Source organism: Notamacropus eugenii, chromosome 3 (assembly GCF_028372415.1).
Source record: "Notamacropus eugenii isolate mMacEug1 chromosome 3, mMacEug1.pri_v2, whole genome shotgun sequence".
NCBI classification, from domain to species: Eukaryota; Metazoa; Chordata; class Mammalia; order Diprotodontia; family Macropodidae; genus Notamacropus; species Notamacropus eugenii.
In genome coordinates this window covers 39083184-39098288 of record NC_092874.1, presented here as the reverse complement: position 1 = coordinate 39098288, position 15105 = coordinate 39083184, and positions in this window count along the sequence as shown.

Genomic DNA, 15105 nt, shown 5'->3' with positions numbered 1-15105 from the left:
TTTGGTGTTCACCTGTTACACCTAATATGTCATGGTGGCAGCGTAGGCACTGATGATGGTGGCATGGCATTTTTCTGCGAGTGGCAATCTCATTGTCATGAGCCTGTCATTCACTCCTTTTGCCAGGCATACTAGCTTGCTGATTAGATTAGTTTTGATTGCAAAACTCATGCCAGCTTCATGGCACTCCCCTTCACTGCACCCACTCCAGAAAAAGGTGTATCCAGCTCCAACTTTAGTAAATTGGCCTTCATTTGCCAACCTTGTTCCACTCAGGGCTGCTATTTGGATGCAATACTTGTGTTCTCTTGCAACAAGAGCAGTTCTTTCAGGTCTATTGGATTTTGTGTTGTCTATTAGTGTGCGCACGTTCCATATGCTGGTGGTGAGTGGAATCATCCTTACAGATGTTTTCATACATTTCAACCGCATAGTGGGATTCCCCACCTGCCATGGTAATCAGTTCAGGGTTGGGTAAGCAGGCAATGTTTAGGGCACCTTTTCTAGCCCCCTTCCTCACACCAGGAGGTGAGCAGTGCGATCCTTAAAAGGCTGCTCAGACACTCAGGGTACTGCCAAGTCCCACTGCTGCTTTCAATGAGAAACGACCCTATGGTCTGGGCTGCCTGTATGCAGGGTCATGACTACAGCTCCCAGTGTATCCACACCTGCTGCTTCATCATTTGCTTGTTGCCACAGGACTTTGAGGCATAATAGTGAAATGGTGTGGGTGATGTCTTTGGTTCATGTGTAAATTGGATTTAAGTGAGGCAGAGTTGCACGAAGTTGTTAGCCTCACTCTCTCCTCCAGAGTCGTCATAGTCCAGTGGCAGGACAGAGTCAAGATGGCTGGCGATAGCTCAGGATGCAGTGAATGACCTTGGCATCTTTGGTGTCTAACCAAGCTCTAAGCACTCCACATCACCTGCTTCATCTGCCTTTGTGGCTGTTGGAACAAATTGTTCTCATCCACCCATTCCACCACATGAAGTCTTCACATGCTTGGGGGAGACACCCCCAAACTCACCAATGGGTTTGAGAACCCTTGGCTACCCTCAACCTGGTTTGGCCCATCTGCTGAAACGGTTTACCGGGGTGTGGTCATTGTGCATGCTGCAGCTTCTTGGAGCCACAGGTGAGAGTTAGGTGTAACAGGTGGACACCAAAGGTGGAAAGAACCCCAGAAAAGGCTCAGCAGACATCATACCAAAGGTACTGGTCCTCCTTGAACACACCCTGGTGGCTGGTGTAGGAAGCTATAAAAACCCAAACAGTTATGAAAATTAGTTTTGGATTCCTGTTTCCCCAGGTCTAAAAGAAGTCGGCTTTGACTGTTTTTCCTTTCTCTTAGGTTTTTTTTTTGAAGTTTTCACTAGTGTTTTACTGAAACCATACTGAAAATACATTAGCTCCGAAGTCAGAGGACCTGGTTTCATGTCTTGCCTTTCGTATTTTCTGCCTGCATTATCTTGGATGTCACTTAATCTACTGGTGTCTCAGTTTCTTCATCTTATGAAAATTTGGGGTTGGACTGCACAGTTTCTTAGGTCCCTTGTAGTCAGTTGTAAGAATGGAGCTGAACCCACCCATCTGAATCTGATGCCTTAATTAGCTGAAAAACTTTAAAAAAAAATGAAATGAATTAGAACTGGAATGTGAATAGGATATGTACAACTCCTTGAATCAGTCATTCAAAGGCATTGTATGAGGAATGGTTTAGGAGGATTTTGTATAAAGGAGGAAACTTTCTCAGAAGAGATTCTGGGCATCTGGATCCAGGAGGTTGGAGTAAACATACAGCAGAGTGAGGACTGAGTGGTGCTGTGTAGGTGCAGAAAAGGGAGATGTTGAGGAAAGTCTTCATGAGTAAGATTCAGGCTGCAGAGAGCTTAAGAGAAGGTCAGCTCTTTCTTCAAATTCCCTCTATGATGCCCATCTATCTACAGAAACTATAATGTACAATATGCTCTTTCTTTATCTAAATGTTTCCAGTAAATTGAATTTTGCATAACTAGAGATAGATAAAAATGCAAAGCTAGGCAGAGAACCCAATCTCTCTCCTCACATTTTCCCCTTTTCTCCTTCCCCTACTCTCCTCCTTCTAGGTATGTGAACATCTAGGTGACTGTTACTGAGGTACTAGAGACCAGCAAGACCCTCAAAGTTAGTCTAGGATTTAATCCAATTGGTTGCAATCCTGTCTCCTTTGTCTTCCAGAATATCATATTCCAATCCCTCTTTCAACATGAAAACTTCTAAATCCTGACTGTTTCCCAGATTTTTGGAGTCTTTCTTTCTGTTTGCTTACAATATTTTCTCCTTGATCTGAGAGCTCTGGAATTTGGCTATAATATTCCTGAGAGTTTTCATTTGGGATTTTGTTCAGGAGTTGATCAGTAGAGTCTTTTAATGTCTATTTTACCCCCTGCATCCAAGGTATTGGGTTTTCCTGATAACTTTTTGGGTTTTTTTGTTGTTTTTTTAGTAATATTTTATTTTTTCCCCAGTTACATGTAAGAGCAATTTTTAAAATTCATTAAAAAAATTTTTGAGTTTCAGAAGAAGAAATCAAAGCTTTTTATAATTACTAAAAAAATGCTGTATATCATCATTGATTAGAGAAGTGAAAATTAAAACAACTCTGAAGTACTATCTCCCACTATCACAAAAGGCAAATACTCAAGGGGATGAGGAAAAATCGGTACACTAATAAACCGTGAATTTCTTAACTGGTCCAACTATTCTGGAGAATAATTTGGAACTATGCCCAAAGGGCTATAAAATAGTCCAAACCCTTTAACCTGACGATAGATACTTCTAGTAGGTCTGTATCAAAGGAGAAGGACCTACCTCTTTTTGTGGTGATAAAGAATTGGAAATCAACAGGATGCTCATCAATTGGGGAGTGACTGAGAAAGTTGTGGAGTATGATTGTGATGGAGTTGTATTGTGCTATAAGAAATGAAAAGGGGGTGGTTTCAGAAAAAAAACTGGCAAGCTGATACAAAGTGAAGGGCAAAGGAGCAGGAGATCACTGAGCACAGGAACAGCAATTTTGTAATAGTAATAAACTATGAAAGACGTGTCTACTCTGATCAACACAATGATTTGAGACAATGCCAAAGGACTCAGGAAGAAAAAATGTTGTCTACCTCCAGAGAGAGAACTGATGAACTGAGTGCGAAGTGAAGTATAATTTTCTTTCTTTCTTTGCTTGTTTTTGATATGGCTAATATGGAAATATGTTTCTCATGATTTCACATTTATAATTAATTGTTTGCCTTCACAGTGGATTGGGAAGAAAGGAGAGAAATTGAAATTCAAAATATAAAAAGAAAAGAATGGTAAAAAATAACTTGAAAAAAACTTAATTGGTTCAAAGAATTAAAGGACACACATGATTAACAGAGGTTCCTGTTCTCCTAAATACAAGAGCCCAGCACAAAAGGGGTTGATAGTTCTTCAGACTTGATACTTGCTACTGACTAGTCTAGGCCACCTAGACAAAGGTAAAAGTAGGAGACCTGTGTTGAACTGAATCTATGCTATTTCCATGCTACTGTTAGATAAACTTCCTTTTGTTTTATGGAGAAAAGTTAGTACAAAGACCATGCATCCCACCTTTTACAAGAAGCCTGTTGGTTAATTCCAGTATATCCTCTATATATTGTGATTGTACAAAATTGTTCATATGTTGTCTTCTCCATTAGTGTGTGAGCTCCTTGAGAACAGGATTCTAGATTCTAGAATTCTCGAATCTAAATCAAGAGTCCCACAATTTCAAACTTCAGTCATAGGTGTTGTACAGCTAGAGAGAGTGAACTTTTAGCGGGCCAGCACATGGTCCTGATATTTGTTCTAAATCTGGAGAACCAGGACACTTGTGGCCACAGGCAGTTTGTAATTTCATTAGTCTGAAAGCACTATAGTAGTTATTTTTGAAAACCAAATCCTCCTCTCCCCACCCACCCATGCCTGGGGCCATTTTGGCTTGACCAGAGGAATGAGTTCACCAAGGCTAGTTGAAGAGGGAAGGGGAGAACCCTTCCTTTTAAAAGTAAAACCTTTTAAAAGTAAAAACACAGTAAAACCACTTTCCTATAGTGTAGTTCCTTTCAAATCCCAAAGATTTATGGGAGTTGGAGATGGGAATATCTCTTTCTGAAAGTTTGGACAGCTAGGAGAGATTGCAGTTTTTAACTGCCTGGACTGAAGCCACCTTTCTAGGAACTGGAGATGAGGGAAATTGTTACTGTGGGAAAGAAAAGAAAAAGAAAACTCGATCATTTTGAGCGTTCTCTTCATCAGCAAGGGGGCAATTTGCTGGAGGAAATTTCTGGACATTTTGGTTTAAATGAAGCATCCCTTTGTTACTAAGTTTTGTAGCTTTTAATTAATTTCCTGCTGTAGACCTGAATACCTTGCCAATCATTTTTAAGGATTAAAAAATTCTTTAAAAAGGAAAAAATCCTGGAAATAAAATAGGTGCCCATATTGGGAGTGGCTGGATACAATGAACAGAAATGTAAGAGGATGCTATTGCATCCTTAGAAATGACAAATATGAGGAATTCAGAGAAACATGGGAAGATTTGTATGAACTGCTGCAGGACTGATGGGGTTCAGACTCTGGGAACTTCCTTGAGGTCCCTTGGAATCTCCTCACTTAACCTGGCTTTTCCTACTCAAATTGAGCTCTCCTTGTATCTCCCCACAGAACCTGGCTTTTCATACTCAAATCTGTGGCCATTGTCAGCTACTTCTTGATTGCCCCAGTTGCTTCCCACCTAGGCGCCCCCTAGTCTGACGTTTTCTGATAGCCTTCAGCTGTTTCCAGCCTTCGACCCTCCTTGGATTCCCTCCTTGGACTTCTCCTCAAGACCCTTCCTAAACCCCTCCTTCCATCACCTTAGACTACCACCCCCCCACACACACCCCCACCCCCAGATCCCTCCTATACCCTTTTCTGTATTTAAGTTCCGTCCTGCCTCCATGAAGGCGCTCAGATTCAGTCGCTGGGATTCTATCTGGCCCACTTGTGAATACAAGCGTTACACATGCTTAGGTTCCTTAAGAGGCAACCCAGTTTGGCGAATCTTTAATAAACTTTGTTTTCTTTGGCTTTAAGAAGGCTTGAGTCGAATTCATTTAAGCACAACCCGGACTGTCGGTGTTTTGGGGTCTTGATCACCCCTGAACCTCGTCAGGACCAAAGGGGGACCCAATGGGGACTAGAATGGTGTCCTGTAAATGAAAGGAACATAAAAAAGATTCAATTTCTGATTTGTTATAATAACTTATCTCAGTCTCAGACAACCAATGATGGGAAAACAGTTCCCTCCCGTGAGGGACTTTGAATGTGGAATGCAGTATATGGTGTCAGAGACAGTAGCTGCAAGTGTTCTTCTTTGTTGCAAGGAAGGATTCTCTGGGGATTGTTGCAAGGGGAAAGGCTGGGATAACTTTTTTTTTTTTAAGAAAAAAATTCAATGAGAAAAATAATGAAAATATCGCTTAAGAGATAATTCCAGCGTAAGTACTTTAAACCCATACTGAGACTACCTCGGCTTTCAGATCAGCCTTTTGTAGATTGGAAAATTAAATTAAAATTAATAAATAAAATAAAATTTTAAAATAATGTTTGGCAAGACTGTTTTCTTTGTATCATTTCCATTTTCGTGTCCTAAGTGCCTGAATCTGAGGGTGTATTTTTAATGTTGGATAGGACTCTCTTAGCCCATACTTTGTCCCTAATTGTTTTGAAGAAATCCAGATTGACCATGGCCAATCCATTCTCCCCCTATTTCCAGGCTCCCTCCCCTTTGCCCTTTGATTCCTGGCAGAAAATAGAGCGCACGCGTGCGCACGCGCGCGCGCACACACACACACACACACACACACACACACACACACACACACCCATCATGCTGGCTTCCATGTACACAAATGTAAAGATCCACCTTATTGATTTTCCAACTCTGTCACTTTGACCTCTGTAGATTTCTTACAGATTGTAGGGGTGAGGTGAGGGGAATGGTAAGGAGGAGTAACTTGATTTTAATGATTTATACAATCATTGGAAAACAAATATTTTTGCCCAGTTTGTCATTGAAAAAGCTTATAGAGAAGTGGAACATTCAGGCAGTGCAGCCAAAGGGCACAGGCTTTGTTCCCATTATCTAATCTCCATTTTGAAGGACTTGGCATTTTAGTAGAACTGGGTCTCACCAAAAGCATCCCTTCTTAGCTGCAAAAGAAAATCAAAGATGGGCAACAGCATTTACTAGCTTATTTCCTCCCTTAGTTTTAAACTAATATTTTATCATCAAGATAGGGAACTACATAAAGAAAAACACATGGTTAAATTTCTTATGGCCATCTCTGCCAACACTCCCTTTTCACGGTTTTGTGAAATCAGTTACAGAGGTATGAATCAGAACCAAAATTTGGATAAAACCTCTGGGGCTTTGGAAAATTCAGAGTCACTTGTAGCCTTTCAACATCCATAAACAGCTGAGTTTAGGGCATACTTAGAATAATAAATTAATAAGTTTTTAGTAAGCACCTACTAAGTGCAGGCATTCGTGATACAAATGCAAAGAACAAACCCTGCTCTCCAGGAGTTACAGATGGCAGGCTTCATCCTTACTCCACCCACTGTTATTTATATATATATATATTTTGAGGCCTGGTTTCATGCTGCTTACCCTGGATACATCTCTCTTTTTTTTCTCTTAATAGTATTTTATTTTTTTTCTACTTACATATAAAGACAGCTTTCAACACTCAGTTTTATAATATTTAGAGTTCACAATTTTTCTCCATCCCTCCTCCTCAGCCCATCCCCAAGACAGCAAACAATCTGATATAGGGTATACCTGATGTTGGCTATATTTCCATGTAAGTCATATTGTAAAAGAAGAATCAGAACAAAAGGGGAAAACTTTGAGAAAGAAAAAACAACCACAAAAAAGTTAAAATCCTATGCTTTGATCTACATTCAAACTCCATAGTTCTTTCTCTGGATGTGGTTAGCATTTTTCTTCATGAGTCTTTTGGGATTGTGTTGGATCATTGAATTGCTTGAGAAGAGCTAAGTCTATCGTAGTCAGTCATTGCACAGTGTTGCTGTTCCTGCGTACAGTGTTCTCCTGGTTCTGCTCACTTCACTCAGCATCAATTCATATAAGTCTTCTGAGATTTTTCTGAAATCTGCCTGCTCATCATCTCTTATAGCACCATAGCAGTCCATTATATTCATATACCACAACATGTTTGGCCATTCTGCAATTGATGGGCATCCTCTTCATTTCCAATTCTTTGCCACTGGGTGCATTTCTTGTTGCTTGTCCCAGGAGTAAAGATTGGTTGTTACAGCTCTGCTATGACTATGGTTTAAGACATCATCAGAGACAAATTTCATACTTTGCAAAATGACTTCCAGTGAAATTCTTTAGAGGGAGGACTATGTCAGTAAGTAGCAAATGGGATGGGACTAGACCCATGAATTTTTTTCAGTTAGGGAATTTCCAGTAAGAAAATTCCCCCTGTCAATGCAGATCAGCGTTTTGTCTTCCGTTGAAGAGTAGAGAGTTGCCTCTAATACAGAGAAGTGACTTGTCCAGGGTCACACAGCCAGTCTGTGTCAGAGGTAGGATTTAAACCTGGGTTTTCCTGCCTCTGAAGCACACTCTTGATATAATCTGCCATGTTAGGAAGACTCCTTTTTGTGAGTTCAAATCTGGCTTCAGACATTATCTGTGTGACTGGGAGCAAGTCACTTAACCCTGTTGGCCTCAGTTTCCTTATATTTCAAATGAGCTGGAGAAGGAAATGGCAAAACGCTCTAGTACCTTTGACAAGAAAACTCCAAATAGGGTTAAGAGTTGGAAATAAATAAACAACAGTGGAGTATTTTTCCCTCTAAAGAACAATTTCCACATAGGTGGATTTTTTTTTTTTGCTAGTAACTGTGTTTGCATTTTGCCGATTACAGTCCCAAAAGCTATTGGGATGTTGATTTTCATCCCTTTTTTCTCAGGTATGGCATCAACATAAATGAACATAAAAACATAAGTTATGGGCAAGTAAGCATTGTTACATAGGTCTCCTTGTCCTTTCTTTCTAATTAGGATTATCTGTCACAGGATCAAGTCCTCTCTTTCTGACAGCAGCAAGACATGAAGTTCTAGGTTCTTAGGCAAAACTTTTATTAAGCAAAAGAGTGCTAAGTTAGGAATCCTGGGTTCAAAGAGCCAGGAAGAAAATGTCTCTGATATTTCCTACAACAGTTGTGTGACCATGGGCAAGTCACTTAACCACTGAGCCTCAGTTTCCACATCTGTAAAATGGCAATAATAATAATATTTACCCTCTGTCACAGGTTTGTTCAATTCAACAAACAATTCTTAATAGTTCACCACATGCCAGACAAATGAAACAGCCACTGGCTGCCCTCAAGGAGTTTACACTCTCCTGTAGGAATATAGAATTTACATACATAAGTAAATATAAAGTACATGCAAATTGATACAAAATGATATCAGGAGGAAGAGAGATGCAGAATGACCTTGTTTAGGAGGCAATGGCCCCTAAGCTGTGAAATATGATTTGAGTGTTACTAGTGAATGACAAAACAAAGGTCTCCGCCTTCTTGGACTGGGGGATATTCCAAGGAACTCGGATTTTGAAAGAACTTTTGGCAGATAAGGAAGAAGTTACCCAAACAAAAACACTTACAAACAACTGGTAATACACTTTAAGAATAATGCCAGGAAGGTGAAAGTGCCCCCATGAACGGAGGTGGTGGTGGGGTTTGTTTTTTAAAATGCTCAAGACACTAAGGTAGAGTTGACGTTGTTTTGTTGTCTTGTTAAAATTGTATTCTATGAAGAAGATGAACATAGTCAGGGCCATTGCAGAGAGAGGGGAGGGAGAGACAGAGATGGGGGTTAGAGAGAGGCAGAGATGGGAGCTGGGGAAGAGAGACGAAGAGAGAGAGAGAGAGAGAGAGAGAGAGAGAGAGAGAGAGAGAGAGAGAGAGAGAGAGAGAGAGAGAGAGTTTGCTATTTTGTTTCCATTTTTTCCACCAAGAAAAATAACCTTCAAATTGTACAATTAGAAGAGATATCATTTAGTGAGAATTAAACCCCTTGGTAGGAAAAAAGAAAAAAAAATCCCTAGTTACTTGAAGGATGTGCTAATTTCCAGACGCAGATAGAGTCCATCCCAGGATACTAAACAGACTTGCAGATATGGTTATAGACCACTGTAGATAAGCTCTGAGAAATTGTAGAGGATGGTCAACCTGATAGAAGATTGGAAACAAGCAAACAGTTCCAATTTACACAAAAAAGAAATATGAAAAATAAATTCCCATAAACTTGACAAAATAAACACATTTCCTTTTCTGATAATGGTGAGTTGTTTCTGTTGTTTTTCTTTAGATAGTTCATCAAGGGCTGAGCTGGACAAACAATTTAGCGTATTGAATTTGGCTTGGAAGATCAGTCAGTAAATGACATAATAAAGACGGCTTTTTAATTTTTTGTGGGTTCTCAGAGCATGCAGACTTCCAGGAAAGGATGATGTGGCACGAGGCACAAATCCTAGGAGAAGTAGCTTTTGGACTGAGGGGGAGAGATCCTGTAGCAAATGAGCTGTCTTCAGCACTGGAGGTCTTCAGGAGAAGGCCCGATGACAACTTATGGGAAAGGCTGATGAGGAGATCTCTGTTTAGGCATGAGTTGGACAGATGATCCCCCTGGCATCTTTTCAAACTCTGAGATGTGTGTCCCGTTACATTAAGCAATGGCATTGACCCTCCAAAATGTGATAAATTAAAGAATTAATAGCTAAACATAAAAATTAGAGAGTTGCTTATTTTGTTAAAGTTTTCACCCCTTCCCCTAAAATCTACTAAATCACATTATCAATAGGGCTAAAATCCAAGAAACATGAGTCTTTTCTATTATAAGACAAATCTTTAGGAACATCTAGATTTCCAACTGTACTTTTCTGGACACACAGGGCATTAGGGGTCAATGTTATGTTTTTCTTTGTAGTCAGAGCCTCTAAACTATCAATGAAATAACATTTCTTTGAATATTAACTAAATTTGGAAAACAAGCATCTTAGCCACAAATTTGGTAATTCATGCTTTTGATTTGGAGCCATTATGTAATAAGACAGCATTTCAGATATAACCAGGCAACAGAAATGGTGTGAGAACTGTTTCTTTGAATTATGAATGATTTCTTGTTATCTTTCTTTTGAGATTTTATGATAAGAATTTTTCCTGGCCAGATTTTAAAATCCATTAAGAATGCATTCTTCCATCAAGCCTTTCCTTTTGGATTATTTCAAACTTTGGTCGGGGGAAGAGATTGCTTATCCTTAGAGCTGGCATTTGTTTATCTTTTTCCGTTGTCGTAATTTATGGATTACTGTCTAGACTGGGCAGCTAGGGGGCACAACACATACAGTGCTGAGCCTGGAGTCAAGAGAACCCAATTTCAAATCCAGCCTCAGACACTTACTAGCTGTGGGACCCTGAACAAGTCACTTAACCCTGTTTGCCTCAGTTTCCTCTTCTGTAAAATGAGCTGGAGAAGGAAATGGAAAACTACTCCAGCATCTCTGCCAAGAAAACCCCAAATGGGGTCACAGAGAGTTGGACATGACTGAAATGATTCAACAACCACAAAAATGTCTGGACTACCATCATATGGCCACAGACCAATACCTAGAAAGACCATCTAGTCTAATTCCCCCATTTTGCAGAGTAGGAAACTGATTTGATCATAGACCTAGAGATGGAAGGTACTTTTAAGGCCACTTAGGTTGGAGGTTCTTAACAGCTGACAGCCTGGGAAGCCTAGGGACCCCTTCTCAGAGTACTTTTTTAAAAAATGCATAAAATAAAATACACAGGACATTGACATAAAAATTTAATTTTTTCCCCATCTTTGTTCATGGACCCCCCCCCCAAAAAAAATCTAGCCATTGACCGCTTGGGGGACCATGGATCCCAGGTTAAGAATCCCTGAGCTAGTCAAACCTCCTTATTTTACAGATGAGGAAACTGAGGCACAGAGAGGGTAAGTGATTTGTTGCAGGATCACAACTGTAGAACTGGAAGGAACTTTGAGGTCATCTAATCTAACCTTTTATAGATGAGAAAACTGAAGTCCAGGATATGTCTGGATTTTGTTTGTTTGCTTGTTTTCACAGAGAAATACCTGTAACCACAGATGATGTAAGGAACCAGGTAAACCACCACGTTCAATTGCATCTCTAAGGTTCTATGCACTCCCTGTATTACCTAATAAATGCAGGTTCCTTCTCACCCCCTAGAAATTTTAATCCTTTGATCACAACTTCTACTCTTGGGTCCAGTAGCCTCATTAGTGGCTGTCTCACCTAGTTTACCATTTCCAACAGATGCCAGTCATATTTCTTCTTCATTTCCCTACCTATTTTCTCAACAGAAGGTGTATAACCAAATCTATTCTCCTGTGTCCTCACTCACCATCCCTAGAACATTGCAGACTGAAATGCCCACTCCTTGGACCCTAGACCTCTAGCTATGCTGGCTCCTCCTATCAAAATATAAATGCATGGAGAGCAAGGATTATTTTTGCTTTTGTATTTGTAACCTTGGCACTTCATATAATATTTGGTGCATAAGTTTTATAAATAGTTTTTCATTTATTTATTCATTCCTTAATACCTATGACTGGAGAAGTCCAAACACCTTTTTCATTGTTTCATGCATTGAAGAAATGGCTAGAGTTTTACACTGTTTTTTCATTTCTCCAATTACTTGACTTTTTAGCTCTTTATTAAGGTAGGACTCTCCTTCCAGTGTGAAGGGGTTTTGTGCAATTGTTTTCAGAGATATTTCTAGGGACCTGTAAAATTTCAGTTCTTCCAAAGTGGTATGATCAAAGAAGAGGTGTTTACTCCTCTCCTGGTCTGTGAGTGACCACAAGAACTCTTTTCTGCCTTGGAAATGTGAGGATTCTCTCTCCACTGCTACCACAAGCTCTGCCATGCCAGCACTCCTCCTTGACTCAGGGCTACCACCCAGGACTACAATACAGATCCAAGTAAGGGCAAAGTAAAAGAATCCTGCCTCAGCACCAGCAAAGAGATCCCTGCATTCCCCCTCTGATCAGCCAATTAATCCCCCCACCTCCACCATCTTTTGGTTCAGAGCACTGGAAGCAGCTACCTGTCTCCACCTGCCATCACCCTGGAACTAGGGCCAGACTGCCCTCCTCTCTCACCCAGGTGTAACAGACCCTTCCTACTGATCTTCTAAGTTGTCTTTGATGTTTTGGGAGTGAGAAGATGGGAAACCACCATAGCTGCCTGTGATTCAATGCCCTGAGGTCTGCTCTGGCCCTGTCTGTGTTGGTGCAGCCCGTGCTGGACTACACTCTTCTCTCAGACTGGTGCAACAGACCTTCTCTGGTGACCTTCCAGGTCAACAGAAATTTGTTTCACTCTGTCATTTTGTGGGTTCTGCTGCTCTAGAATTTGTTTAGAGTTGTTTTTAGAGGTAGTTGGAGGGACTTGGGGGAGAGCTCAAGCAAGCCCCTGCTTTTACTCCGCCACCTCAGCTCCTTCCTTGAGAGTTTTCAAAGGTGATAACCATCTTTAAAAAAAATGTGACTTCATTTTACTCTGACATTTTTCAGTTTTCTACCATGGACTAGATTTTTTCCAAAAACAACTACTGACTGAGACATTCCCAGAACTGCCTGCAAAATATTGCAAAAATGTTTTGAACCATGTGTTGTAGCAGAGGAACTTGCCACATGTCAGATAAGGAAAGTGTCAGGAATGTTAACAAGATTTTTGAAAATTGTGTAGATCTCCCTGTGTGAACTTCCAGTAGCATGAGCAGAGCCTGGTCCTTGTAGTTATCAAGTAACTAGAGAGACCTAAGACATTTACCTTAAGGCTGCTCCACACTAGTATATTTAGTTACTGTGTTAGAGTGAATGGTCTCCATCAATTAATACTTTTACTAATAAGGAAACAGAGACTGAGAGGGGCTTGGCGATTTTCCCTGAACCACACAGTTAGTACTAGGAAGACTTCTAATCTTGGTAAGACTTCCCAGGTTTTATGTTCCCTTGGAATAGATTTAGAGTACCCACTTAGAACACCCAAGGTCACCATCATGTCACAAGAAGGCATCAGGATACACTCTAGGGGGAGGGTTGCCCTAATTGGTTTCGGGTGGCCACCCCAAGCACTGTTTCTGTGGAGAAACCTTTGATGCTCATGACCCCTATTTCTGGAAACAAGATGAAGCCCCCACCTCTTTTTCATAGGCCTCCCCATTCTTCCAGGCAGTGAATGCTGGAATTCCTCTTCTAGTGCCAAATTACTGGTAGTGGTTTTACAACTTGGGGTAATGAGGGGTGGTTGGTGGTTCCACCTGGGGAGGTGAATTGTGGTGTCCCAGGGATTAGAAAATTAAGGGGTCAAGCCTTTTGCCAGTGTAAGCCATAGAGGGTACCACTCATTTGTAAACTGGCTCCTCCGTCACCACTCAGCCACCTCCTTTCTTTTCTTGCTCAAGCCCCAAGGATAGACCTTCCTTTTTGGCACTCAGAGTCCATCATCCTCTGGCCACTTCCTTCCTTTATGGTCTTCCTAACGTTTCCCCCCTCCACATATTCTGTGATCCAGAGGCACTGACCACCTGACTGTTCTTCACATTCAACACTCCACCTCCCATCTTCGGGGTATGCTAACACATATTTAACATAATACACTCTAAAACTTTAATCTATTATACTTTCTTAAGTCCAGATAATCAATAAAACAATAAAGTCCTGATTTGTGGCATGAAATGCTCATGCTGGAAATTGAATCACTGGGGAGCAGAATTAGAGCTGACTCCAGCACACCTCTGATAAAAAGGTTCCCTTCTCCCCAATATTTTTTAAAACTTTGAGCCATTTGGTAGAATTTTTTGTAGATATTCCTGTAAGAGTGGGGCAAAGTCCTTTTCAGACTTAGATTAGCCACATTTGTATATGAAAGAGCCAAGATTGTAGTTGAGTCTCTGAACTTTTCTCTATTCACTCATTGCAGAACTGAAAAAAAAAAATTACAATTTGAGAACTTGGTTACCCTGAAGCCCAGATCTTTTTAGTAGTTATTGGGCAAATAATCATTACCTAGTTCATAACCTGTTCTTAAGAGATTGAAGACTGAGAAGTGTCTGGAATTACTATCACTAGCTAGGGTGAAATCTCTGACAGAGATTTAAGACCCTCAATTAAGAGAAAAGTTCAAAGGAAAGTCTAGTTCAAAGGTAGGGGTTCTTAAGTTTTGTATTATGGATTCCTTTGGTAGTCTGTTGAAGCCTATGGACTCCTTATTAGAGTAATGTTCTTAAATGCTTACAATAAAATACATATGATTACAAAGAAAGCCAGTTTTTTGAAATACATTTGTATATTGTATATATACACATATTTTAATAACGAGTTCATGGACCCCAGGTTAAGAGTCATGGTCTAAAGACTTTAACTAGTTGGTAGCAACCTCCACTTTCTTAGGGGGCCATCTTCAGTCATCCTGATCAATATCTTGCCACTGGAGCCAGATGACTTTGGAGGAGAAAGTGAAGCTGGTGACCTTGCACAACCCTCCCTCATTTAAATTCAATTCACTTGCAAGTTATGCCATGTCTTCCCGTTGTCAGGGTTCTCTATGAGAAAGGAGGACAAACAATCAACAACCTCTTTCTGGGGAAAAAAAAAAACAACTGAGGATCTTCTGCTGGGAATACTAGCGACCTCAGTGGCCAACACTTTGAAGAGATAAGACAGTGGAGGCTTACTGTTAATCCTAGGACAAGAATGTTCTGCCTTTTCTAAAAGAGCTAGAAAAAGCCTACAGACACTAAGTAAGCATGAAAGCCAAGAAAGACAAAGCCAAGGATTTTAGCTGAGTAAGAAATTGGAGTACGCCAAGCAACAACTGGAAGAAATGAGAGCTGAGCGAGGACCAGAAGAAACTTGAGGATGAGTCAAGTGGAGATGAGATAACTAGCAGCAACTGCATCTGGTAGGAGTGG